Source organism: Fopius arisanus, unplaced genomic scaffold (genome assembly GCF_000806365.1).
Source record: "Fopius arisanus strain USDA-PBARC FA_bdor unplaced genomic scaffold, ASM80636v1 scaffold00084, whole genome shotgun sequence".
Classification (NCBI taxonomy): domain Eukaryota; kingdom Metazoa; phylum Arthropoda; class Insecta; order Hymenoptera; family Braconidae; genus Fopius; species Fopius arisanus.
The window spans coordinates 367,679-382,689 of NW_011887823.1; positions in this window are offsets into that span (position 1 = coordinate 367,679).

The following is a 15,011-nucleotide window of genomic DNA, read 5'->3' on the forward strand; positions in this document are numbered from 1 at the left end:
TGAACATTTTTAATTCTTTTTAAGATCGAATTATAAACGTGAACCGAAAAAAAAAATAGAGAACTAATTGAAAAAACGAATATGATAGTTGATATACATATAAATATATGCAAAAAGAAAACAAATGGGAATAGAAAACTATAGTTTTGACCATGTGAACCGAATAACTGTTGATTAATTAAACCGATCAGTGTACTCACTGAATTGCTAACGTGATCGGGTGGGGTTGTTGTATGATAAAAAGCGCTTTGAATAAATAGCCATACGTGCGCGCCTCTTTCCGGATATTCACAGTATAGTGCAAAAAATATCTTCAGGTATAAGTCAATTGCGTATAGGATGGAATCCACAGAGTAAAGCGTCTTGTTGACAAACACGAAGAAAGATTGAGGATTCGCCACTGATCCGACAATAATGGGAATCGGTTGGAGGTTGGTCCAGTTCTCAAATTTTTTCGATGACGATCCAGTGATGCATTAATATTAGCGAGATTCTGTCGATACAAAAAGTATGGATAAGTACGGAAATCGAACATTGCTCTCCGAATACTCATTGAGAAAACGTCCTGAAAAATGAACATTGTGTTGATTTTATTCTAACTGATAACAATTAAGACAATTACATGAACATGAAAAGCATGTCTCTACAAAATTCTGTAGCTTACCTGAATGTGCAATATAAAATCCTCACGTCTTTCTACAGATGGCAATCTCCTCTATGATGCAGCATTTTCATCAACAAGCTCTTCGCTTTCGTGGAAAGTCGATGAGAAAAGCTAGCAGATAAAAAATAACAATATCTCTTTGTGATGCAAGTTGCAGATTTGCTATCATCAGAACATAGACTCGATCTTCAATACTGATTTTTCCTATATTCTGGATTAGTCCTCCGATAAAACCTTTGACCACTCCCCACCGTTCGAAAAATCTGTTTTGATGCTTTGGGTACTGAATACTGAAGGCAATTCCCAAAAATTGAGCTCCTATTGCATTTCGCAGGCATGGAAATCGTTGATAATATTGTTGCAGCGCTGTTGACTTCAGAATCTCTCGTCGTGCTTGATGGGTTATCCTCCAGTTGTCTAGAACAGCTTGACGAGGTTCGCGATAGCTCTCTCGCCACGTCAGAAGATCTTGCTCTGTCTAGGGGATGTCAAATGCAATGTGAGGCTGCACACGTTCACAGACTGTAGGTCTCAACAGTCCTGAAGCGATGAGGGCTTTTCTCATGTACTCATAATATTGATAGAGTCTCCCCCCTGGTTTGATCCTGGCATCATCAACTATAGCGTATGGTCGATAACAACCCGCTGGTTCTTCTCCAGGAAATACGATAGATATTTGATTACTCCATTCTATAAATATCTCTTTTTTAATTTGAAACTCTGTGAGAAACTCAACACCCTGATTAACGAGAACCCTGTCGAATTATGTCTCCCTAATGTTTCCAATTATTAGTCGAGATAATTTATTCTTATTGAACCGACGGTAGTGGCCGTACGGTTAGAGTGCTAGACTAGCATGCGAACGATCCGGGTTCGATCTCGGGCACCGGCGGTCAAAATTTATAGCGCTCTAATCTCACAGTTTCACTGTCGAGCGGTAGTCCTGTCAAAAGGACGACTGTACCAGGGCAGGTTTTTCCCCTCGAATGAGGTTTTTCCTTCCCTTCCGTAAATGCGGACAGGAGGTTGGGGGGTGGGAAGGGTACAAATCGTAAAGACCCGAAAGGGTATACGAGAGGAAAAAAGTTTTTTTTTTATTCTTATCGACTTTTTTCAAATACCCTCTGGTTTAGAAGGCTTTAATCACTGACTTTCCAGGACATCCAGAATTCAGCAGAAGTCTGATCAGTTCATGCTCTAGTACTTCTGGTCTTCTGAGATGTGCAACAGCCTATGACATATAGTAAAAATCAAGATTAGACCTTTCAGAGTAAAAATAATTAGAGAAACGGATTTGGTAAATTCCCGGTCACTCGGTCGGGGATTCTCCAACTATTCATTATAGATTATAGAAAATTTTCTTTTTACTAATCCTCGATCCATGCTGAAATCATAATCCCAACCAAAAATTGGAAATTAAAATTACGTATTCAGTTTTCAACAATAAAGCTATAGCCGGTGTCCCCCCTCTTACATCCCAAAATTTCTACATAATACATGCAAAAATGCTAATTTTCTGGTTGAGATCGAAAACTTGGAGTACAATTTTCTGGATTTACTACTGTCCTTGCCAAAAATCGTTGTAAAAATATCAATTTCTCCATAGGGTGAGGCAACTCGCCAATGACCATTATGATTCCCCTCAAGTGAGACATTTCTCCTTTTTATCAAAAATATTCTCCCCATTACGCTATTTAGTTTTCTTCTTCACTATTTTCGTCTCACGCGGAGACCGCTACTTCCGACTGCTGGACGTGCGCAATGACTTTCCAATACAAGTATTTACATGTTCATGGACACGGCGTCGTTGTTTTGATTTTTTCTATCCAGATTCTGACATGATTTTTTCTAGTTTATATCAGTAGTCTTCCATTTCAAGTTTATTCTGGATTCGCTGAGACGCTTCTCCAATAATTCTTTCCGCGGTATCTGTCGTGCAGCGACGTCAGCCAATGCATTGATATGAGCACTCGATGACTCTGTTGCAACCACGCAGCTCTCCCGGAAAATTATAGTATACGGCGAAATAAATCTCCTAGAAGAACTTCTATCCCGTGTCCCATCTGCTAAAGAGGTCCGCCGTAAATATGCTCAAATCGGTTTTATCTTGCGTCAGCACTACCGCCTGTGGTTCGTAATAGGCAATATAATGAGACAATTTCTGCGTCTCTTATAACGAAGCGTAAGACGCACAGGTCTGTGCTTGACAGGTATCGACCGTCTTTCACCATTTCTTATATATATTTTAATTGTACGAAACCCATTTTGTAATGAATTGAAGAAAGTGTTCTTCTACGAACATATGTGTAATCAACACTATCGAATGGGTCTATGTGCGAAAGTGAAGTTTGAACATCACCCATATGCTCGGCATAAATCAAAACATATGTAGACTCGATTGGAAAAGCTCGGGCTAATCTGGCAGGGCGATCTCCACCAATTCAAGTACCTTCTACAAATACAAGTCCAGCTATCCATATTTCGTGGAAAGTACACACTTACATCTGGCTCTCGACATACTAACGCCTATCGACCGCTATCAGCTTTCTAGCGCTATCTAATTATCGATCGCTCTCTACCATACCGACCTGATCCGGTATTGATCATTTTACCTTAAACACCGTCATCAACGACCGAAGGCTGACAGTCTCAAAGAATTCCGACCTTTTCTCCATAGCCTAGCAGACTGAAAGACCCAGTGCTCCCGCACGCGTTCCGGCCTTACATCTGTCACCTTGGTATTTCGCGAGACGCCTCCGGAAGCCCCCACTGCGCCCCGGGGAGGGAACAGTTGCAACCTCTGATCAGGTACTTCTTTCATTTCTCTCTCGACAACTTCCCTTTTCTTCTCAAAATTATCGGAGGCTTATCGGAATTTATTGTTTGTCCCGTCGTGAGGATGAGCTAACCCCGCCATTCTATCTTCTCGTCCGTCTCTGTTAACGGCAACATGTGTAGAGGTGCTAACCCCACCTCTATCGGAATTCTCAGTCTTTCTTCATCGTATCCTTAACAACTGGGTGGCAATTCATTTTGTTGTTTTTTTTATATAAGGAACCGGCGAAGGTACCCGATTCCCCGGAATTACGGAAGACTCTGGAAACAACAGCGTTACAGCTGAAATAATTGAAATACTGGATCGAGCAGAGTTGATTGTGCTCTAATTTACAGCTTCCTTTAATCATTTATTCAAAAAACTAATGATATCTGAAGTACTGGAATTGAAAATATTCAATTATCTTGAGTGTGCGTGATTCCACCAGTATGCGAGATGACTGTCGTATTGCTTGAGAGCCGATTCAGCAATAGAATTAACCATGACCTCCACGGTCTTTTATACCTTTATTCATATAGGCTTTTCTGATAAGTTCCCTGCTACTAATAAAAGGTGTGATGCTAATGGATGGTGTTATTCTCTATAAGGAGATATTATTAACGAGTTATTTGGTTTAAACGTGATGGGGGTTCGGTTATGGGGGATGTAAAATGTGAATACCACGCTGGACAACTCTACTGAAAGGGACGAAACTGGTTTTCTATCTGTGTAAATGCCAGTTGGGACATTTTCACTCGCCCGTATTTCTACTCGCAATTCGTATTCACAGTGCGCGAGAATCTATCTGCCCCAACGTTTTCTTCTGAAAGGATATATAATGCAGCCATATTTTTCTTCTTTCACACCTTTCCCAAATGATTCTAGAACGTTCATAGAAGTGAGGATACTGGACACCTGCAGCTCTATTTGCATAGGCTACAGCTGTAGTATTGTCCAAACGAAGTAGGATTTCACACTGGAATAATTGGGCAGCGAAGCATTTCAGTGCAAAAGAAGTTGCCCGCAATTCAAGATAATTGATATATTTTTTAGTCTCTTCGTTATTCCAGAAACCACAGGCACTCCTACTATCACCATGACACCCCCAGCCTGATAAAAATGAAATGAATCTGAAAGAATTTCTAAGGCAAAAACTTGAGTTTTTATTGGGTTTGACCCAATTATTGAACTGTTGAATTGTTGAACTTTAAAGCTGGATATTTTTATTTTCCTACTCGTATACAGTGTATAAACCCGTTAGGTTCTGTTGGACAGGTTGAGGCCAGTATTCCCAAGAATTTTACAAATTTTCTGATTTTATACGCTTTACCGATTTTCAGGTCACTTGTAATTTTCAATATCTGATCTTTCTTTCTATCCGTTGGATTTATAGGAAAATGCAGTGAATTAATGATAAATCCCAGATATTTACATTTACGATCCGCAATGGACGAACTCTTTTGAAAGTGTATTATGAATCCTAATTTCTGTAGAAAGCTAATAGTTTATGGATATTTGATTTACATAGATGTTTAGTTATGGACAAACAAAAAATCGTCTAGGTATAAAACCATTAGCATTCATTGAGGTCGGAGTTCATTAACTGCCGGTGTCATTATTTTTATGAATACAAATGGGATTGTTGCAAAGTCCAAAAGGGAGGTACTTGAACTGGAACAATTCACCTTGAAACCTGAATGGGTAAAATTTACTGTGATTTTCGTCAATAAGTACAAGGTAACAGTACGTGATAGCAGGCTAAGGGCAGCACGAAGTGCTTATAGTTTGAAATGTGTTGGGTTGATAAGCTTATGTAATCTCTGGAGATTAATAATAAATTCATTTAATCCATCAGGTTTTGAAACAAGAAAGATGGGAGCAATAAATTGGCCTGCACAATCCTCACATTTCTGTATTGCATCTTTGCCTACTCGTTTATCTATCTCTAGTTCAATCTTGGTTGATTCTTTTATGAATAAATGTTATTCCTTTGGGGGAGTTATTCATCTAGCTTTATTCACGAAGGGAATTTTGTAACCACTCCAATAGCTCTCAATATATCTATCAGGAGTGAAGTGTCCTCAAGTGTTGGTAAAATGACATAGGCGTCCGATGATTTTCTCTACCTGTACTACCTCTTCGATGATGATCGGCTCGTCGTTCGTAAGACTGTGAGTTCTAGTAGGCTATCGATGTCTTGGGATTAAACAATGTACGTTTCTGTTGCTGTTGCCCCATCTAACGACAATTCGCAGGTAGGTATCTCAAGTTTCTCTGATCTCGTGGGATGCGTATCGGTTTCTGAGCGATCTTATCCGTCATATCTGAAAGGATCTTTTCCATTTCTGTAATGTCTCTTGTTTTATCCTTCAGGTTATCCTTATACAGCCATTCATCTGAGAATATTGTGTGAACTTTTTGAAACAAAAAACTTTTTTTCCTTTGTAGGCTGATGAATGATTTTCTTGCAATGAATAGTTGATGGAAAACATCAATTAGACTCTGGCGGGCGTGGCTGATGTAGTCGATGAATACATGTCCATCCAAACCTTCCTCAGGGGGATCCAGAATACAGGAGACTTCCGCTCCCAGTGTAGCAATTGCTGTCCCAAAACAATTTTGGATTTTGGCAAAATAAGACTCTCTTTTTAGCAATTTCTGACAGAAATGTAGAGATCTCAATATTCATTTTAGGAGTTAGGAGCATATGATTCCAGGATAAGCTTTTTATTTTTCTCTGGAATACCCTCATTCTTCCATTTTTACCAAGTGTTTATCAATTGTCAATGATATTTGATTTTTTTGAATTTTGAATCACTTGAGTCCATCCTCAGGAATTTCAGGTTTTTTTGCAATTTTTTTCTCATCTTCTCTCTCAATTTCCGCGTCAATCTCTCCAGTTTGCTCCTCGGGAAGACTGGGTGTGGTCTTATCCTTTGGATTTAAGGTTATGTTGGAATTTATCCCATTCTCTTTATCCTCGTCTATGTTCTCGAAGGAATTGAGATAATGAAGAGAAAATATTATTTGATATACCACTTATTGTGTAGATTGTGCGAAATATATTCTTATTGAATTATTTCACAGCAATCATATACGTGGTGTGGACTTGGGAAGAATTGAGCGTTCAGTCTATTTAACTTGCCGTTTTTATTCTGAGGTGGTGGTGGAGTTGAATGTTTTTGATTCTTGACTAGTGTTGAAGTCAAACTTGTGAGATTATCAATGTGTTTTTGCATCACCTCTCTCTGTTGACGGAGATCTCGATCTCTTTTTTTTTCTTGTCTTCTGACATTTTTAAATCGTGATTTCACTTAAATTGTTGATTTTTTTAGTTTTTATAGGAAAAAACGTGATGGTTCGATACAACGAAACAATATGAAAGTGGGAGGGCGACTCCCGAGAGCAACACCAAGAACATCAAAATTAAAAATTCTATACGTTAAACATTATGGTGTCACTCATCACAACCATTACTACATTATTATCATTGAGAACAAGACGTACAATATAATTGTAATGATTACGACGATTACACATCGGAGCCCGATTGGGATCTGCCTTCGACGTCTCATAATTAAATTTCGTTTTTCTGGGCGGTCCACCCACAAGTCATTTTATATGGTGACTTCTTCATTACACACATTTAACTGGTACATTATCAGCTGAGGCATGGGTTTTTGTATGGTACAATGTCAGAAATAGATTATTTCCAATCGCACAATAAACAGCAGTGCCATATGGATGGAGTATAAAAATATGTTTCTTATAAAAACTTGGAATTTTCTGGCTATATGTGTGGCTATAAATTCCTAATTTTACCCCAATCTCGAGGATTTTTAAAAAAGAAAATATAATTACTATTAAGAGAAGTATCTGTCTGACCTCTACCTTGCTAAAATAAGTTTTGGGATAAAAAGATAACGCCTGAAAAACCGACGACTGTGGCCGAATTCATTAAATCTCCCGGCCGGACGATGAAACCCGCGAGGCGCGGGCTTGAGGCCCGCTTAGGACAATGGAATTTAAGTCTTTCGGAAACCGTCGAACCGGAGTGTAGTCAGCAAGAATCATCGAGAAATATTATTTCCCGCGGAAGCTTGATTGATGGGCGCCGTGTTTCCCAAGGTTTTCCATGGTCTTTCTTAGTGGCCAGGAGAGTCCATGCACGGCGCACAACTCCTTAGGTAAATGCAACACAGCTAGTGAGGAAGTTGACCTATGTTACCACAAAAATTAATTAAAAAAACTTAATCGGTTAGATATGGATAATGAATTAAGAATAATAAATAAAAAAATAACGCTTAAGTTTTTATGATGACTCCATTTTGTGCAAATATCGAAAACATCGCCCACGCTATTTGACGATTCGTGTATAAGGTCGTCACAAATGGCGACTTGTGCATCATTATCATTCCCAAAATCCGACGTAGCTGGTAGTCCTTGACGAAATTCTATAAACATTTTTCCGCAATCATTATAACCGTGTTGCCACTCGGTCTAATAAAATATGACGTTGTAGCGGTCAGTGGTGTTTAAGATCAGCCTGGACTGCTAACAAGTAATTATGACCCAGACACTTCTTGAATCGACGGTCTAAGCGCAGAAAGCAAGCCGTTGGCATAAATTTCTCGACCCTGTAAGGGGGAGAAAAAACTAGAGAGCTTCAACTAGAGAGCGACCTTGTTGTCTCTTCAGGTCCCCAGTAGGAGAGGAGAGTGGTAGCAGCCACGAGAGCCTGATTTCATCCAAGTATAGCTTTGTCGATTCAAGGGTATTGTATGATAAAGAACATCCTCTCGCGTGCAGTTTAATTTGCGCGAGTTTCTTCATTAATTGTGCAAAAACTCACTCGTTATCGGTATTTTAATGACACTGTGTTGTTTTTTACATCCAGATTTTATTAATGGTAATAATTTTATATCCATGCTGTATAACTTCTTTAAATTTCATGATACCCATGATCACTGCTGGAGCACGACTGGTATCATTGTGTGCGCATTCACTGACATTTATTTCCTGACATCATTTTTTAGACAATGAAAACATACATTTGCCATATGCTTCCATTAGAAGAACAGCGTCGGGGCTAAAACCACACAGTTACTCGGGCCTTTCGCGAGGGTTTAATGGAATGCACACACAGACATCATCCCACGACATTTCCAAATTTCTTCGAGCATGTGACCATGACGCCGGATTAATGGATTCATAGTATTGGTCCGGTCATAATGTTCTTGAAGAGCATTGAAATTGTGCAGTTTCTCCTCTCGTTGTATGGTGTCACGTACTGGACATTCATGCCAGTAACATCGGTGAAACTGCAATACAAACTCTCTACCGCTTGGGTCTTCATAGTACTCGTTGACATTATAATTTGTTCCAGGTATTCTGGATTCCCGAGATTTAACAGCATGAGTGATGTTTATATTCTTCGTATGGTCTACCTAGATCAAACACTCCATCGCCATTTCGATGATACCAAAATGATACCAAATATGCTCTTATTCAAATTTCTGAATGTAATACATGCCTCTCGCTGAATAGTTACATCGCCCTTATGATATTTAAGAATTTGTTCACTGAACTTGAACACTTTTTCGACAGGTCTTCTGCATACGATTGATAAAACTCTTAACGTTCTTCCTTTTTTCATTATACTTCGTGTCTGGCCCTTCGAGATTACGAAGGTGGTAACATCAGTTACGTTACGCCGCCTAAGCCACAAGTCTTTTAGAGTTAATAATAAAGAAAAAAATTTTGAAAACCTCCGCCGGTGATTCCAGTAGAGCTCTCACTCGGTCACTTTGGCCATTCGTTTTTCTTGTGCCGAATAAGCCGCGTGTATTTTAGAGGTTTTTTCTCCCCAACGGGATTTTTACCTACAAGTCTTCACCATCAAAATAAAAATCAATTCCTTATGGGAAAAAATAAAAGATCTTGCCGTCGCGACAATGAAAAAGAGTATCTACGCAAGAGGATGAAGAAACCTGAAGAGTTGATTATGACGCACTTGGTGTTATCACAACTCCTCCAGGCTGTCGGTACAAACTCGATTCAATATCCAAGGATTTTGTCTGAAAACAAAAACTCTGCAGGTAAGCGTCCAGATTTTTTTAGACTGGCAAAAAACAAAAATGACCGAGTTTATTCGAGAAATAAGACAATGCGAAAGAGGAAAATTATTTTTCCACATAAAAAATTTCGACATATGTCCCTTCCAGACAATGCCAACCACAATAGTGCTATGGCCAACCAAGACAAGATGAGCGATGTACCTAAGGATAACACAAAAAAAAATTCCATCTCGGATAATATTGAGGCGATCAAGCTGGTGAAGAGTGAAGTCAATGCAAAACAGGATAATCAAATAACCACACAGAACTCAGACGAAAAATCTGAGGAAGAACCACAAAATCTCCACGAATCCTTATTACTCATCATGGGAGATGAGCCTGCAGCTAGCAATGAAAAATTAATTCTACACTCTAGTATCGCAGGTCTCCGCCAGCTGCTCGTAAAGCCTGTATTCTCCTAGACTTATCTAAACCCTATGCAAAAGCACTGGAGAACAAAGAGCCTGATGCCTTTCTATTTGGTGAGAAGGTGGTGGATAAAATTAATCGACTGGAATTCGCAAAAAAATTGAGTAAAAAAATAAAGAGCCAACGCACAAAGAGACCAGTAGTTTAATCTCTCCTGACGAACTGGAAAGGTCCGTCGGCACCCCAGTAGGCGACCCCCTAGACCGGCTACAAGCCAAAGACTCCGAGAACGTCGGCCGCAAAGAATTCATCCACAGTCGAATTAGCTGAGGTCCAACCATCAACGCCTGAGAAATCATCAGTCCAGCTACCGCTACGAAGTTCCCACACCCCATCTGTACAGGTATCAACATTAGCAGGCAGACTTACTCTTTTCGATGAAAATTGCTAGGAAATCATGTCTGGCGAATTTTTTTTTAACTGCAGAACAGACTATGAAATTCCTTGTGAACATCAGCCCCATCAGGATGTTTACCCTAAACATTATTGGTTTCTTGATGAGATATCTAAGCTCCAGTGTGAAATTTCTAGGTTGGTAGAAATTGGGGCTATCGAATCCTGTCAACCAACAGGAGATCAATATCTATCGAGCTATTTCTTAGTAACTAAACTAGAGAGAAAATGTAGGTTCATTCTTAACCTCAAGAGTTTAAATCTTGTCAGAAATCACTGATCACTGCTCAATTTAAACTCGAAGACCTCAGTTCCGCATGCAAGCTAATAAATGATGGGACTGTGGATGGAACTGTGAATTTGAAGGACGCCTACTTTTCACCTTCGCCTTCCAGTCCACTTTGATCATAAATGTTTTGAGTTCACATGCCTACCTTTTGGACTCTCACCAAAATAATGAAGTCGATGGTAAATTGGCTCAGGGGCTTTATGTCAGTCATCTATATTGATGATCGCTTATATCTGGGAAGCTCTTTAGATGTTTGTACTAGGAACCTGGAACTAACCTGCTCGTTTCTTTATTCCTTAGGATTTATAATCAACTGGGACAAGTCAAAATTGAGTCCAAGTACGTCCTATCAATACCTGGGCTTCCTTATCAACTCGGTAGACATATTTGTTCAGCTACCTGAGGATAAGATAACCTCAACTTTGCCTCTTTTATGTGAATGTGGAAAGAAACAAAATTGTAAAATTCAGAAATTTGCTGAGTCGATAAGTATATTGATATCCAGGTTTCCTGGTGTAGAGTATGCAAATACCCATTGCAAGCTCCTTTAATAAGCAAAAGGCGAGGCCTTGCAACTCAATGATATGGATTTTAGTTATAATATGAAAATTTCCGACTTCGTAAGACCTGATTTACAGTGGTGGAAGTCCACAAAAAGCATGAGGAAGCAAAACTTCGTTAGAGAAATCTTTTCAGATGCCTGTCTCTCAGGATGGGGTGCTTTCTATAATGGAGAGGGTACGCACGGTAACTGGAACTGGGAAGGAAGAGATCTGGATATCAACCACCTGGAATTAAAAGCTGCACTTCTAAAGTCATTCGCGAGTAATCTTACCGATTGTGAAATTCTACTGAGAGTCGATAATATGACAGCTATGACGTATATTAATAGAATGGGAGCTGTAAAGGCTGGGACCCTCCATAACTTAGGAAGAGAGTTCTGGGACTGGTGTGAGCACGTAAAGTTTGGGCACATGCAGCATATATTCCTTCGAAAGATAACCATGAGGCTGATGCTCTATCTAGACAGATTAATGAAAATACTGAATGGCAGCTTGCAGACTATGCTTTCCAACAAATCACTAAAAATTTTGGCTCTTCTGACATCGGTCTCTTCGCCTCTAGAACCAACAGAACACAAAGTGCACGTCTTTCTGTGCATGGGAATGAGGCCCAGATGCCTTTGTCTCTACCACATTTACCATAAATTGGAGTGAATTCCGATTTTATGAATTCCCACCCTTCTGTATTATTGCTAAAGTCCTGAGGGGAGTAGTTAACGATGGAGCAAGGGGTGTTATCGTATGTCCATAGTGGACAAGTCAAACATGGTTTACTCTCCTCCAAAGACTAACACAAGACTCTTGGTTAGTTTTAAAACCCAATTCAAGATTATTCTTATCATCCTGCAGATCACAACCTCATTCTCTAACTTTCCGACTTGCCCTGGTTGCACCCAAAGTATCAGGGAAGCCTTCCTAAGAAGAAATTCACCTCAAGATGCGATTAACGTTCTGACTTCTTCGCTGGCAAGATCAACATTCAGGCAATATGATACCACCTTAAAACGATGCTGGGAATTTAATCAGAATAAGAACCAGAACTCCTTTGATGTATCAGTGGTCAAAGTTCTTGGTTTCTTATCCTCACGATTTCTGGAAGGGGTCAATCATGGAACGGTAAATTCGTCAAGAGCAGCTCCGTCAGTAATATCTGCGGAAAATATCTCACAGGACCCCATGATCTCCAAATTTGTTAAGGAATGTTCAAATCGGATCAGATCATCGTTCAATGCGAATCCAGTTTGGACAGAATTATCATTGTGGTATCTTCTCGAGTCTCTATATCTTCAAAAATTATCTCATAAGTTCGTACTACTATTAGCATTAGGAACAGCACATAGGCAGACTTTAGCTTCAATGAAATTCAAAAGCATATCTGAATCCCCTCAAGGGCTCCAGAGAAAAATCTCAGATAGTATAAAGACCTCCAAACCTGGAAAAGTCGAGCCAACTCTGAGACTCCCCTTTTTCCGCAGTAACCGGGAACTTCGTATCGCTAAAATATTACTCCATTATCTAATAAAGACTAAAGACTTAAGGTGCAATGAACAAATGTTCGAATCGAAATAAATAAACCCCTTCAGGGCATTAATACAGATACAATTGGTCGCTGGATGAAATTAACTCTTAGAAAGTTAGGAGTGAATGACGAATTCACAGCACACAGCACAAGGCACACCTCTACGTCTAAGGCTGCCAAGAAAGGTATTAGCATCGAACAGATCAGAGTGATGGCTGGATTGTCTGAGAACACCACAGTATTCACTTATTTCTATTATCGTCCATTTGTTGCGGCCTCCGGGCGGCTGGACGATCGATTATTTCCCAAATGGCGACCCCCAAGAACTAACTTGACCGCGACCAGTTACTTCCGAACGGAGACCAAAGTAAAGTGCGATCGTATTGTGTGGGATAAAACACTAAAGTGTACCATGCTAGGTTACGCAGGAATTCTAATTAGGAAAGGATCACGCAAAGAGAGAGGGAAAATCCTTCTACTGATTAATTTAGAGATGTTTATTGGGGTACTAAAAACACAGGATTGTTACAACAATTCAAGATAAAACCGCTTAATTTGATGGGAGGGATAGGTAAAACCGAGGTGGAGGAAGAATTACAATTGATTCAAGACTTACAGTTGATGATAAACGGGGGGGTAGAAGGTGCGCGCGATCACTGGGTCGCGTCGTGAGCAGACTCGGCGGTTCCCTCGAAGGTTGAAGGGGTAGCTCTCGGTGGTTCCTTGAAGACGAGACGATTCTCGGGGTGTGAAGGTCAGATCGGCGAACTTGGAGATTCGTTGAGATGGTCTAGGTGTTCAGGGCGTTCACCTGGCAGGTGAGAAGGTGCCGAATCGGGGGTTCGGGCAGCGTAAAGAAAGGCCCCAATCTTCCGTCAGACCAGGGGTGGCGGCTCGGCTTCTCGTGGACTTCAGATGTCGGGTCACTTTATCGCTCGCTCGGTTTTCATTCATCAACAAAGCGAACGCTTAGTGCAGCTTTGTTACGATCTTTTGAGTCTGGACTGTGTCAGTGGGTCGGTCAGCAGGTACTTGTCGCTCCGTACAAGTGTTGCCTTTTAAACCCGGAATGAATGAGTCCAGGGGAGTCGTTGTTGCCAATTTGATTTCTTCTTGCTTACGCAGCTCGGACGTGGCAAATTCTGAAGTGGGTTGGCTCAACTAGTCTGCAATAGACTTACGCAGCTCAGGCGTAATTGTTGATGAAGATGGTCTCGTCTCGTAGGTAGGGCTCCGCTTCCTCGAGGGTAGCTTGGCTGATGCAGGTGAAGACTGGCGATGAACCAACTTGGCGAATCAGGATGATGACACAAGAAAATTGAAGTGACAGACTAACGCAGGGATGGGCAATCTTCAGGTAGCGCGGAGCAGAGTTATAAACTCGAGTTAGGAATCCAATAAAGTTTATAACCATGCCAATTATAAGGGTCCTAGTACGATCGTAGTAGGGACAGTAGTGGGGGCCTCACAGTCACCGTATTGGGGAGCGTCCCATGACGTCTCTGCCAAATGGTAAAATAGGGAAAATGGCCGCCGTGATTAATATAAAGAGAAAGTTAAATATGCACACATGGACAAAAATTTTTCTGAATATGAAGATAACTATTTGTCGTTGAAATAAATATGAAAGTACTCTTCAAATTCAACTTTCCGAATTAATGACATCTTTCAGCTTGCTTTTTAAATTTTTAGTCCAATATCGACCTTACCGAAAAATATGTCTAGAAAAAAATCCCAAACATTGCAGTTTTGACTGGCTGATGTTGATTCTGAATATAAAAAAGGAATATTTTTTAAAGTAATATTTTTAAAAAATTTTCTTCAAAGAATCAGGATGGACCACTGGAACATGACCTTGTGGAATTTGTTCCTTGCCTTTGGAATTACACAGCCGGTCTTTACATTTCATTTGTAACGTCTGCTTTCAAAATTAATAAAAATGTCATCATGAAGAAAATTCCACATTTTCAATTTTTGACTAATTTCCCCGATTTTCCTTTTCTTCAGCGATATTTCTCCTTTTCTCCTGTTCTTACGTGTTACCCCCACTTTAGTTGATTTCAACCGAGGAGAAGGCCCTTTTCGACTTGGGTCATAAAGGCCCATCACCCGACACAATAAGCTTTCGTCTACCCTTTGTTATGTACTGATAGAGGTCGGGAGTACGACTTGCTCTCAGAGCAGAGGTTGCCCATCCCTGGACTAAGGTACTCGAGGTGAAGA